The following is a 12,718-nucleotide window of genomic DNA, read 5'->3' on the forward strand; positions in this document are numbered from 1 at the left end:
TCAATGTGGGGCAGCGTCCTGGCCAGGATGAGGAAGACCATCACGGCGGGGTCTTCGGTAGGCACACGCAGGCCAAGCTCTAGTCCACCTGGCTCCCCGATCCGCTGCAGCCAGAGTCTCTCAGTCTCGGTCGGGACCTGAAGTCCGACCGCCATCCCTGGGGCTTCCCTGCCAGGCAGGCAACCCCCGCTTACAGGCCTTCCCCATCCCCTCCATTTGCTCCCATCCGAGCGACAGGCACCTCCTGGTGCCCTGGTTGAGGTGGGGGTAAGTTGCCCTCGGAACTCCCAGGTCTGGAGCGCGGTCTCAGCGCTGCAACCGTGCCGCCTAGCGCCCTCTGCTGGCCATTGTCACCATTGTCAGAAGTGCAGCCTGGCGTGAGCAGAGCCTTTCACTGGAGATGAGACCCAGGGCAGCACCACTGGAAACCGGGGCGAGCAGAGATCTGGTAACTGGTGGAGGGGTCCACTGTCCACTGACAGCGGCAGTAGTAGCTGCGGACTATGCGGACTCAAGAAAGCCTCAGTCCATGTTAGCACCGGAAGCCAAAACCGAGTCAAGGACTCGGTGTAGGGGCCAGCCGGGGACAGGCCTGGGGAACCTGGATGGCAAGGGGTGCAGGAAGACGCCCATTCCGGGCCTGCCTGGGCCTGCCGGGGGTCTCCAGCCAGAGAGGTTGGGTGCGACAGAGCGCCTGCCCCAAAGGGCAGAGTGCCAGGCTGGCCCTGTGGGCCTGCTCAGCCCACACTGGCAAGATGAAGGTGGGGTCCAGAGGCTCCCCGCCTTGCCTGTTCAGGGTGCTGGCCTCAAACAGCTGCTTAATGAGTGCCGACTTCTGCTCCAGCTGCGTAATGTACCCACTCTTCTCGATCACCTCCTGGGTGAGGAGTCAGTTCTTCTCCTTCAGCATAAGAACGGTCTGCTGCTCACAGCCCGGGGACGAGTTGTACGTCAGGGTAGAGCAGGCGGCCCGGAGGAGGACGTGGGTAGGGCCTGGCTGGCACAGGCTGCAGCCAGCAGCTCTCGCAGGCACCCGGCCACCTCCTGTACCTTGGACAGTAGCCGCCTCAGTGGGCGGGGGCTCCCCATGGCCCCAAAGTCGGCGCTGGCTCTGCTCTGGCCCAGGCGGCACCGGTGCTCCTGCACTCGTTGGAGCTGCTGCTGGTACCAATCGCGGCCCCGCGCCATCATCTGCAAACCCTGCAGCACCTCCTTCTCCTGCTCCAGCTCCTTCATCTACTTCAGCAGGCCGCAGAGCATGCCGCTGGTGATGGTGTGCCTCCGATGTTCCCCTCGGGCACTGGGGATCCGCGGGGCATCCCCTGAGTCTGCCTCCAGGGTCCTGCAGGCCCCTGCACCTGCGTCAGCGCTCCGGCTCCGTTCCAGCGCCGCGCTCTGGGACCGCTCTTGTTCCGCGGGGCAGGACGCCGCCTCGGCGGGGGCACACAACTGCTCCAGGCTGCGGGCCGCGCCACTGGGACCGGCCAGAGAAGCTCGCACGCCCAGGGGCAGGGGCTTCCTCTCCAGGACCGTCCGCGGCTCGTCGGCCGGCGTGAACATCAGGCGCTGCGCCGGCTGCGGCGGCTGGTCCCCGGGCCTGGCCGGGCCGGGCCGGGCCGGGGCGTGCCTGGGGTCCCCGGGACCGCCGTCGGCGCTCAGCAGCGCGGTGCGCAGGCCGGCCACTAAGCGCTGTAAGGTCAGGTAGCCGGGCCACCTCGCGCAGGCCCTCCAGGACCCCGCGGGGCAGCTCTCGCGCGTCGGCGCCCTGCCAGCGGGACTGGATATCGCCCAGGTGCCCGCAGCCGCTCCGCGGGTAGTCCAGGATGTCGAACAGCGTGCGCAGGCTCTGCAGGAAGGCGCGCAGCAGCCCCTCTGTGCTGCGCGCGGGCTGCAGCGGGAGGCATACAGCTCCGTGGGCCATCGCGGCCCCGACCATGGGCGCCCGGGCTCGGTCCACGCGTCCACCTGCCAGCGTCCCCGCGCGGCCCCACGGTGGGGCAGGCCAGGCGCACTCCCAAGGTTTTTAATACACTTCACATTAATAAGATTTTAGTAGATGACCATAATAAAATTGTTTAATCCTGTTATAGTAATTGTTAATAGGGAAATTTTTTTTTTTTACTACCACAAACTATCTGAAAATAACACCTTCTGATGTGTATGTGCTATATAATTTTTATAGTATACATGAAACATCATGCGTGTTCAGCATGATGTCAGACTGATGTGATATGACAGCCACTCAATGCATTATTATTTTTTTCCAAAATACGTCAGGCTATTGCTTTTTCCATTAGCACAAAATCTACTTCAGTTCAGTTCTACAAACACCCATGATTCATTTTTATATACATGTCACAGTTCTGGGTGGTGAAAACTAAATGAAGGAATGCAAAAAGTGGAAACAAAAAGCTTACTAAAAAAGTGTGCCCTTGGTACTATAGGAGCACAGATAACGTGCGCCCTCTATAGGTGTGACTATGCAGGTGTGGGTGTTCGATCAACTATATTAATAATTTGGTTTATCATATAATGATCAGGCTGTAGGTTTAAGAATTTATATGTGATAATCAACATTAATCAAAATAAATGGATGGATTTAAAATGATAATGATGGTGATAATTTTGAATCTGAAGTAAGTAACATGGATGATGGAAGTTTTATTGGTTGATTTTTTTCAGGTACATAAAATATTTCCTCTTTGTCATTAAAATGAACACAGTTTCCACTTTTGTTATCATTCAAAAGTGCCTTCTTTGCCCAAGTTGTTACTGGAGTCTCAGCCAACATCCTCCTCCTTTTCTCTGGGTACCATGAAGCTCCTTCTGGATCCTAAGCCCCCTGACCTGACCACCAGTCACTTGGCCATTGTCCACATCATGATGTTGTTCACCATTGTGTTCTTGGTGTCTCCAGAGCTTTTTGAATCCCTTCATTTTCAAAATGACTTCAAGTGTAAGATGCTTTCCTACCTGAGCAGGGTGATGCGGGGCCTCTCTGTCTGCACCGCCTGCCTCCTGAGCCTGCTCCAGGCCGTCACCATCAGCCCCAGCACCTCCTGGTTGGTGAGGTTTAAACATAAACTCACAAATCCCATTTCACATGTTCTTGTCTTCTTGTGGTCCTTCAGTTTGTCCTGCAGTAATTACATGATCTTCTACACTGTGGTTTCTTCCAATACGACTCACACCAGTTTTCTGATGCTCAATAAATACTGCCTCATTTCCCCAAGGAAGTCCATTATCAGGAACCTTATTTTTCTTACCCTGTCATTATTCAGAGATGTGTTCTTTGTGGGAATTATTCTTCTCACAACTGCGTACATGGTGACTCTCTTGTGCAGGGATCAGAGGTGATCCCCGCACCTTAACAGCGCCAGATTCTTCCCAAGAGTCTCTCCAGAAAAAAAGGGCTGCCAAGACCATCTTGCTGTTGGTGAGTTTCTTTGTGGTCATGTACTGGATGGATATGAACTTCTCATCCTACTCGATCCTGATATCAACATATGATACAGTTGTCCTGGGTGTCCAGAGGCTTGTGACCAGTGCCTATGCCACTGTAAGCCCTTTGTTGCTAATAAGGTTTGAAAAAAGAATAATGGATATTCTGCAAATGATGAGACACAAGTATTGTATTTTTTATGAAAATAATTATCTGAAAAGGAGATTCTAAAATCAGTTAAATTATTCAAGTATCAGAGGATTTGATAATTTATTTCACTACATTGTAGAGAGTTTCTGTAACACTGTTATTTTATGTAAATCATTTGGAAACTGATGCTGCCAAAGACTTGATGGATCTCTTAGTTCGTTGTCCACCATGATTTCATAGCCCAATATGTTTGCACTTTCTTGCATTTCATTTTGATTCCTTGAACTTCATTTTAATTTTTTTTTCTTTTTGAAGTGTATTCTTAATGAGCTCATATTGGTAATAAGATTTCTCATTTTTTTACTTTTGGAAATCGTTTAGCGTATCCTTACTTATTCAAAATATGTTAGTGAAGTATCTAACTATTGGTTGAACAGTGACTTCTCTCAGCACTCTTACCTATTTCTCTGTTTTTTGGCTGAACACAGGCTGTGGAGAGTTTGCTCTCACCTTCATTGGTTCTCTCTTCTTTTCTCTGTCATGGCTTTAAAGATATTTTTCTTTTTTGTGATGTTATGCAGTTTAACTTTTATTTCTGTTGAGTATTTTTTTTGTTGGTGGTGGTCACTTTTAATCACAATACACTTCTGCATTCAAGGGTTTCCATCTGATAGTTTCAGAAATTTATAAATATTTGTTATTAGTATGCTTTGTTATTTGTATGCTAGTGAAATGTGTTTGATTTCATCTCATTTTATTCTTTGAATATGTATCATCATATTTGTATTGTGATCATTTTGTTTCTCTGTAGTTGTTTTATTTCTTCATTTCAGTATTCTAGTTCACTAATCCCGTTGTTATTAACTTGGTCTAATTTAATAATTAAACCATACATTGTATATTAAATTTATTTAAGTTTCAGTTGTTCAATTTCTATCTGAGTCTTTGCGAAACATGCGTGTTTGGTGTGTGTGTGTGTGCGCGCATGTGTGTTTGAGAAAGAATCTCTCTGTCACCCAGGCTTGAGTTCCGTGGTGGTCATAGCTCACTGCAACCTCAAATTCCTGGTCTCAAGAGACCCTCTCACCTCCACCTGCCCAGTAGCTGACACTACAGGCACACACCACCGTACCTGGCTTATCTTTTTATATCTATTTGTTGTAGAGACAGCTTTTGCTTTGTTGCCTATGCTGGTCTCAAGTGATCCTCCTGCCTTGGCGCCCGCAAAGTGCTGGGAGTACAGGCATGAGCCACTGCTCCCAGTGCCCGCTTTAAAACTTCATGTGCTTTCAAAATTATTTTGATATTCTCTTTCCCTGTTTGTGTTACTTAATTATTTTAAATATGTTTCCAATCTGTGAAGTTTATGTGATATATAATTTTTCTTTCCCTTTTTTGGGTGGCTTATTTTGTGTGCTTCATAATTTACAACTTTGTTCTTATGTTATAGAGATCTCACATTTGGAATGGCCCCAGTTAGTAATTTTCTCTGTTTATTCCAAGGGGCAGAGTGGACAATGCTCACAGGCTTGAAGTCTGTGTAATCAGCCCTGCAATCAGAGCTGTACCTGCAGGCAGCTCTAACTTCTCGCTTTCATGACTCCTGTGAATTTGCCTCTTGATTCGCTTCTGCTCTTGGGAAGTTCCCATATTTTTCTATCAGCTTTGCTGGGCAGTTTTAGAATTCTTGTAAACTTCAAAGATTTTTAATTTACTACATTAAATGACCTTTGAGAATAGTTATTCTGTGCTAAAATATCAAATGTCCACATGCATATAGGAATAAAAATCTTTACATAAATATTTTATGTAGAACAGTATCTCCATGAGAAATTTCAATTTTTATTATTTAAAACATCAGAATGCCCATGTATTATACACTAACATTATCTGTGAAGTATAAATATTTTCTTAATACTTGGAAGAATTTTTATGTTTTGGACAAATATCTGAAGTGATCATGCTCCACAGTAATGCATAACTCCTGCATGTGGTCAGAATTGCTGTTTTTCTATAAAATTAAGAATGTTAATTAGTAGAAATAAATATATAAATTCAGTCTTTTGGTTTCAGTCACAAAGCTTCCTCCTTAGCATTTCTCTGGTGCTGTAAAAGTAATCTCAGTTTTAATGTTCTATTTAATCCAGATGTCATTTAAAACAATCTTAGGAATAAAAGACTACCCATTGGTTACAGTGTACACTGCTCGGGTGATGGGTGCACCAACATCTCAGAAATAACCACAAAAAACTTATCCCTGTAATCAACCACCACCTGTTCCCCAAAAACCTATTAAAATAAAAATTCACTTGAAACCAAAAAATAACAAAGCAATCTGAAAGGAAATTTTCATGTGGCTACATGTTACTTGTGGGTTACACTTTAATTTTTATTGTCATTTTACAGTGTTCAGGAAACATTGCTTATAGGATTTCTGACTTTGTGAAGTTAAAGACACTAATTTAGGTTTAAAACCTTGCAATATCAAATGATTTTCTTGATATTGGAAAATTATGTCCATCCTTTGATCAGTGCTCAAAAATGCTGATCAGTTTTCCACTTGATTAACTTTCTAATAGAGTTTCAAACTTTCTAATGGTTACTTAATACTCTATTTTTTCTATACCAGTTTATTTCCATAATCATTTTAATATCAATTAATATCATTGTAAATGTATATTTTTTTCATTTAATCTCCGTGTACACATAAACTCTTTGGTATTAAATCTACTTGTAAATGGTTTGAAATTGCTCCTAACACATCATTAATTATATCTAAGCATTAACCACTCTGATTAATCAAATTTTCATCTCTTTCTACCATTTTGCATTTACTGTGTCATTTTGTGTTTACTAAAATTTATAATTCCTTTTCTTTAAACATATTTCCAATATATGAAGTGTATATGATATACAAATATTAATATTTAGGAGGTAGTTTCAGTTCATCATTTAGGCAAAATCAAGTCTAATGACACAGTTTTCCAATTAACTTTATTTTTTGTTACCTATTTATAAGATTTAAATTTAAAAAGCCCATAATTATATATATTTGTATCCATATCAATGATGACTACAGTCAAACAATTTAGCATATGAATGAACTCATGTAGTTTCCTTTTGGTGTCAAAGCACCTAAAGTTTTCCCTGTTCAAAAATTACTAGTGCATAATATAAAATAGTAACTATTACTTTTAAACTGTACTTTAGTCCTCCAGATTCATTTATTTTATAAACTGAAATGTTGACTTGTGTTTGTTCTCCCCCAAGTCATCATTCTATCATGTCTCTATGTATTTAACCTTTTTAAACATTTCATATGTAACAGAAATTATGCAGTATTTTTCTCTCTCCCTAAGCTATTTCATTTAGCTTAATATCCTCCAGGTTCATTATCACAAATGGCAGTTTCTTCTCCTTTTCAAAAGCTGAAAAATAGTATATTATCTATTATACACACACACACACACACACACACACACACACACCCCACCCCCACAGTTTTTTCTCCACTCGTCCATCAATGCACAGTAACTTCATCCCATGGCTTGGCTGTTGGGAACGATGCTGCGGTGGGGCATGGGGAAGAGGGGAGTGCAGATATCTCTACAAGATGCTGATTTCATTCCTTGTTGATATATAATTTATAAGAGGGATTGCTGAGCTATATGGTAGTTCTATTTTTAGATTCTCAGGAACCTTCATACTGTTTTCCAAAATGGCTGTACTAACTTACATTCTAACCAGCATTGTACAAGGGTTCCCTTCTCTTCACACCATCACCAACACTTGTTATCTCTTGTCCTTTTTATAACAGCCATCCTAACAGATGGGAGGTGATATCCCATTGCTATTTAACCAGCAACTGTAAAACTCCTAGAAGAAAACATAGGGGAAAAGCTCCTTGACATTGCTTCAGATAATAATTTATTAAATAAGACATTAAAAGCACAAGCAACAAAAAACAAAAATTCAAGTAGGAGCACATCTAACCCTAAAAATTCTGCACAGGAGAAATCAATCAATGAAATTAAAAAGCAGCTTATGAACTTGGAGAAAATATTTGCTAACAATATATCTCATAAGGGGTTAATATCAAAATATATAAGAAGCCCACACAACTGAATAGCAAAAAAGAAAGAAAACTCACCAAAATCTAATAACCTGATTTAAAAACAAGCAAAGAACCTGAATAGACATTTATCTTTTTAAAAAGATATAAAAATGAGTAACAATTGCTCAACATCAGTAATCATCAGGAAAATGCAAATCAAAATCCTCACTTTAGATTCTATACTTTATTTCATACAATAAATATGAATGTGTACAGCAGGTACAGTAATCTCCATCCTACAACAGAGGACCCTGAGACTGGTGACTCAGGGATGCATCTGCATGGAGCCGGCCTAGGGTGGGGTGGATGGTGCTGAAGAGGACAGCAGATGATGTAGAACCAGGGGTAGTGACTCACCTGGGACCCCCTCAGCAGAGGAGCCTCAGTCAGTCCCCAAAGCTCAGCAGCACCCTCTGGGGACCTGCTCCCTGCTGGCTTGGTCAGCACCATGGGCAGAAGACAGGTAGGAAGAGGCTGAGTCAGGAAAGACCAGTAGGAGGAGGACAGCCAGGTGCCCCAACCAAGCCAGGGCTGCTGGCTGACAGCACTGAGAACCCCCTGAGGTGAGGGATGGGGTAAAGGGCCAAGCTGGCCACCTGTGGAGCCCTCAGTCACCCTCATTGCCTCTGGTGCCACTCCGGCAGTGCACAGCAACACAATTAGTAAGTGGACAAGCCAGGCATGTGGATGGGTCTGGGGAGTCTTGCTCAGGGTCTCTGACAGGACAAGGGTAAAAGAAGGGCCACTGTGGCTGGAGAGAGGGTCACAGCCTCTGGGTCAGACACCATGGAGAAATGAGGAAAACGGAAGGGTTGGTGGCCGATATGCAGGAGAGGCAGATGGACGTGGGATGGTCAGAGTCCATTAGACAGGATGGGCTCCAGGTGCATCCTCGCTGTACTGGGCACTTCTCAGCATTCCTGGAACTGAGTCTGGCGATATAGTCACTTTTTGGGACACTGCTGTCAGGGCCCAGCCACACACCCCTGGGCAGCACTGTCCCATCTCAGGACTGGACTTTCTCAGCTACCACAGGGGATGCTGCCTGCAGCCCAGGAGAGGCAGCCCCATGGTGCAGCCTGAGCCCCCATGGATCCTCAGCAGCCCCTGCCTGGCCCTGTGTCTGCTTCATTGCTCCGACCCCTCCTGAGTGTCAGCCAGCATGGAGGCCCTGGCTGTCCGTTCTTCCCTATGCAGGCTCCTGTGCTGAGACCTGGGTCAGATGAGGATGGGGCTGGTCTTTCCCTGAGGCCTGCTCAGGAAAGAGGATGGCCCACAGCCTTGTCTAGGTCCTCAGCTCTCCTCATGGCCTTACAGTGAGACAGAGCTGCCCCTGTCTGTGCCCTGCAGGTAGAGGTAAGAGCCTGACCCTGCTGCATGGAAGCTGTTCCATAGATGGGTGACTCGGTGGGGGTTTGGTGAGGCAGAGGCCGTGGCCTGTGGGCATGGGTGCTGGTGAGTGGGAGTGACACACTGTCACTGGGAGAGGCCACAGTTCCTGCTGAATCTCATCCTAAACTCCAGCCCTGCAGGTCTTTTACCACAGCCACCACCGAGAATCACAGTAGTGTCTCAGGAGTCACTGCCCGCTGACCACCAGGGCCCTACCTGGAGGCCAAGACCCAACCAAAGCTCAAGGTGTCTTTGCCCTGGGAAGAGTGTGTCCTGTGGTCATGAGGCCAGGGCACCAGTGCCCACTCATCAGGGGCTGGGTTCTGTCCTATTCTAGCTCCTTCCAGTTAAGTCACATCAGGGCCCCTAAGCACAAGACCCAGCATCCAAGAATCACTCCAGGAAGCCTGGCAGCTCAGCTCCCTCCATCACTTCTTATCTACAGCAAAAACATCAGGGCATCAGATGCACAGATAAATGGCTATGAATGCTTAACTGGAATAAATCTAAGAACAGTAAGAAGGCACAGCGGTGAGTGTCCCCCATGACCGCTCTTCAGAGTTTAGGACAGGTGCCCATTGTTGCTGCCTGGTGTTGCCTGTCTCTCAGAGAAGGGTACATTTTCCTCACCAAAAGGACAACAAGCCTTGTCCCCAGCCCTCCTACCCATCCCTGCAAGGATCACCTTGCTGGGAGGAATCTGATGCCAGGGCCTGGGTCACTTCTAAGCCAGGAACAGGAACACTTTCTGGTCACCCCAAAGGAAGGAATAAATCCAGATCAGAGTTCACAACCTGAGCTCTTGCTCACTCTTTATTCATGGGAAGGGAGGCCCAGTCCTAGGCAGACTGAACCTCTCCTAAGGAACCGTGGAGACAAAAGCTGGAAACTTCCAGAATCCTTAGGTTCAGATCCCCCTTGGAGTCACCCTGAGGACTGTCTCACCAGAGCATTCTTCTGTCCACAGATGTCTCATTGGGTCTACAAAGGAATCCTCACAGAGGTCTGGGGCCCAGGATGGTCACCCCTACTGAATGTCAAGAAGGCGAAGGCCAAGAACCCAGGGAAACTCCAGCTCTGGTCCTTCCAGTCCCAGCCAGAGCAGGATGTATACGCCAGACCATGTCAGAAGCCCAGTTACCCATATGGAGGGAAAGTCAACCCCAAGGGGGCGGAAGGGGTCAGTCACACATCCTGGGCAGACAGTGGTGTGGGCAACACAGGTGAGCTGCGCGCTGCTGACTTTGCCTGACTTTGGAAATGAAGAGAAGTTTCTGCAGAAAAAGCCTCCTTTCCTTCCAGAACCGCTACTTCATGACAGCAGTTTTGACAGTGAGTCTTGGTCTGTTCTGAGGCCTGGCCCTGCTCTGTAGAAAATGGAGCAGGCCAAGATGTCCTCAGTGAACGTGCACCAGAATGACCTAGATATGAGCCACACCTTCATAAGCCACACCATGTTCAGAGAGCGCTGCAGCATCAAGTACGGCATGTGGGGTGTGGAGGGTCCCAGGGCAGGTGGGCAATCCGAAGGGATAGGGCATCTGAGGGGCAATGGGGAGGTCTCAGGACACGGGTAGGGCATCAGAGAAGAGGGTGACAGCCCAGCCTACTGCCTGGAGTTCTGACCTTGGGAAGGATCTGCAGAGGGGCCTGGAATAGTGAGGTTTTCAGGGCAGTCCAGGGTGCTCTGAACACCTCTGCTCCTTCTGTGCAGACAAGCAGATGTTGTGTACCCAGATTGCCATCTTAAAATGGCTACTACAGTGCTTGATTGATGGGACCAGTGTGCACAGGAGACCCCAGGCCAGGGACCCTGCTGCCTACAGGGCCTGGCTTCCCCAGCTGAGGGGTCTGGCTCCTCCAGAAGGACCCAGCTCCCTTCCTCTGCGCAGGAGGCAGAGGCAGGTCCCTGCAGGGCACACAAGCCATGTCCTGCCTGAGAGGAGGCATCACATGACTGGGGCTGGGACTCAGGGCCAGCATCCTGGGCAGACTGGGCCAAGACTCATCTTGGGAGAGTACTTGGGGAGTCCCCTCTTTCAGGGGCCACATTTGATGGAGATGAGACCACCCCTATAAGAAGCTGCAAGACCTTATCTGATCCAGCCTCCTGTGGGAGGTCTCATCCCATGCATAGGGGGGCCCCAGCACCACAGACTGAGGACCTAGTAGGCCCTGCTCAGGCCACCAGCCTTCCACCTTGAAGGACCAGGTCCTCCCATGCCTGCTGTCCCCATAAATTCCTACTTCAAGCTCATCACAAGCTTATCCTGAGGCTCTGGTACATCTGCCTTCTGCAGGGCAAGCACATGCTCACAGCCAGGGCATATGTGGCATTGAAAGTGCACAGAACCCTGTCCCCATGTGCCTGAGGGTGCTGGGGGAGCACACAAGCACATCAAACCTGGCCCAAGGGCAGTGCCCACACTGCCCACAGGACCCTCTGCTTTAGCCCTGAGGGAGGGCCAAACCAATTCAACTCTGGTGGGTTGGAGAGGGCACCATGAGTCCTCCTGGAAACTGAACCCACCCCTGACACAACTCAGATGAAAGGCAGGGGTGTGGCAAACACTTCCCTGCCTGGACCTTCCTGTATCCATTGCCTCCTGTGCAGAACTGGACCCCAGGGGTGTCCAGAAATGACCCAGCACTGCCCAGTGCGAGGTGCCTAGGGCAGAAACAGGGTGAAGGCACAGACCCCTCCCAGGAGATCCCTCCTGGCCTGACGCCCAGCCCCAAACCTAGACCCTCTCCTGAAGCTCTCCTATTTGTCCTGTGGGAGCTTTCCCAAGACACACTGTCCCAGACCTGGGATCTGGATGATGATGTGGTTCTCAGGCACTTGAGGGCCTCTATGGCTGAGCTCAGAAGGATGCACTGCGACCTGCCCTCCAGGTGGTCTCCAGCACCAGGTCCCCTCCTGAGTCACCATCTAAGACAGTAAATAGTGGGGAGTGCTCCATCCCTGCTCCCCAGGCCTTCCTTCTCCTCCTCCTCTTCCTTCTCTAAGAATTTTCTAAAAACAAGCCAGCTGGGCCCCAGGGCAGGCATTGGACTCACCTCAGTAACAGGGCAGGGGATGAGGGCAAGACCCCTCCAAGCCCCCACCACACCCTTCCCCTCCTGCCATAGAAGAACCCTGGAGGGTCCTGGAGGGTTCGGTCCCATCTGTGCCAGCCCACACCCATAGCTGCGAGCACCAACAGGGCCAGAGAGCAACAGGGGTCCCCACTCACGAGTTCCCATACCCCAGGCAGCATACATCCCTCACTGTGGGATCAGCATTCTGTAGGTGTTTCCTCAGTGTCAGACCAGGTGGGTTACCAGAGACCCCAGGACTCCAAAAACCCAAACTGTACAAGGGTCAGATGGGCTTGGGGGAGAAGTGGATCAAGTTTGCTTTCCATTCAGATAAACATATAAAGATCCCTAGGAAGGCCCTGGTCCTGGAGCGAGTGTCTCTGGCACCCAGACCTCTGCGGGCATCCTTCAGCATGGAGACCCTTCCCAAGGAGGAGGGGCTTGCCCTCCCTGGCCTGCCAGCCCAGCTCCAGAAGCCCAGAAGCTGACCGAGGCCAAGACCCAGCAGCATGAGAATTCCGTAGAGCCCAGGACAGCAG

The 12,718-nt window shown here is 48.3% G+C and overlaps 1 pseudogene; it reads right to left on the reverse strand.

Annotated features, from left to right (window-relative positions):
• Positions 1–556: 556 nt before the first annotated feature.
• On the reverse strand, positions 557–1,921 carry LOC123572521 (suppressor APC domain-containing protein 2 pseudogene; annotated as a pseudogene).
• Positions 1,922–12,718: the final 10,797 nt, after the last annotated feature.

This window comes from Macaca fascicularis, chromosome 3 (genome assembly GCF_037993035.2).
Source record: "Macaca fascicularis isolate 582-1 chromosome 3, T2T-MFA8v1.1".
NCBI lineage: Eukaryota > Metazoa > Chordata > Mammalia > Primates > Cercopithecidae > Macaca > Macaca fascicularis.